Source organism: Myotis davidii, unplaced genomic scaffold (genome assembly GCF_000327345.1).
Source record: "Myotis davidii unplaced genomic scaffold, ASM32734v1 scaffold44, whole genome shotgun sequence".
Lineage (NCBI taxonomy): Eukaryota > Metazoa > Chordata > Mammalia > Chiroptera > Vespertilionidae > Myotis > Myotis davidii.
In genome coordinates this window covers 11,434,677-11,436,296 of record NW_006299705.1, presented here as the reverse complement: position 1 = coordinate 11,436,296, position 1,620 = coordinate 11,434,677, and positions in this window count along the sequence as shown.

The window sequence follows — 1,620 nt, the reverse complement described above, 5'->3', positions numbered from 1 at the left end:
CACCCCGCACAGTCCTCCGACCGTGTTCCAGGAAGCCCGCCTTCCCCGCAAGATCCTCTCCCTTCTCCCCCTGCACACCCCACTCACACCCTCCCGCAGCTCTCTGCCTCTGTCCCTGCAACACACACACACACACACACACACACACACACACACACACAACACACACACACACACACACACACACGCTCTTAACCTCTCAAATAGATAATCCCCCATGGCGCGTCCCCGGTACCTTTTGAATAGCTCCGGAGTTTAAAGAGTAAAAAATCCTTATAATGTATTGCTTGCCATTAGCAAAACACATTTAATGACCACAACAAAAAGAAGGGGAAGCGTGAGTAAAGGGGACTTGAACCAAAAGACCTTTCTTAAAAAAAAAAAAAAGTCTGCAAGTCAAAAGGTCATTCTCCAAGTTTGTAAATAAAATACCAAAAGAAGACCTTTAAAAAGAAATAGAGGAAAGAAGGAAGGAAGGAAGGTAGAAAAGATCCACAAGTTTCACAAAATGGTGCATTGGAAAAACAAGACAGGGCTATTGAGAGAGAGAGGGAGAGAAAGAGAGAGAGAGGGAGAGGGAGGGAGAGAGAGAGAGAGAGAGAGAGAGAGAGAGAGAGAGAGAGAGAGACTAAAGGAATCAAGAGAGAAAAACTGGAGGAAAAAAGAAAAAGAGGGAGAAGAAAATAAAAGGTAGAAAAGGCGAAAGAAGTTTCCAAAGAAATGAGTGCTTTGCGTTCTACAATAGGAAAATGTAGCCATTGCCCTCCTTCAGACGAGACAGTTCTAATTTGTTCCGTCTGTCAGGAGGGGACTGTGAGAGGTGTGGGTGCAAATTCATTATCTCTGGCAACGCAGGACGTAGTGTGGGGACTGAAAAAGACCGTGGCAATGGATGAACAATAGGGCTTCAGTTCATCAGTAACAAAAGCAGTGGGGAAATCGGTTGAGTTTCAGAGCACGTCCTCCTCGGCAGAGGGGGCTGGACTAGACCTTGGACGGCCCCCCCAAAAACTTGCCGAGCCTCGCACACACCACTTCACTCTCCACTCCGAGGCTCAGGGAGCAAGTGCCTGGCGCTGGGGGGGAGGGGGGGGAGAGTTGGCTTTTTTTCTTCCTTCGTCTTTTGCGCCCTTCTCTCCACCCCCACCCCCCACCCCCCAGAAGGGAAGGTCCGTTTAAACTATTTTAGACCCAATAAGCAAGAATCACCATGTGGAATTGAGCGGCAGTTTTAAACGTGCTAAGGAGAGGGGTGACCTGAATTTTTTCTTTATTTTTTCTTTTGAGATGCGGAAAAGAGCCTGTTTGTGTACTGCGGCCGCTCTGTGACTGGATCTTGTCTTCTGGCCCGCGCGTCGGTTCCTGCCCAGCGGGACTGGGGGGCAGCAGTGGCCCGCAGAATCCTGCTCCGGGTCGCGCCCTGGTTTGCTTCAGCTAATGATTGTGTGTCTCAGATGCTAAACCTGTTGCTTTCATGAGTTGCCTAAGTCAGGACTGTTAATTATCCAGCAGCCTGACCGCCTTTTGCAGAGAGAAACCAGGAACCTTTCGTGCTGGAAAGGGGAATTTTGTATGTAATTTTGTGTTAGTGGAGGTGGGACTTTTCCCTCTTAAACCTAG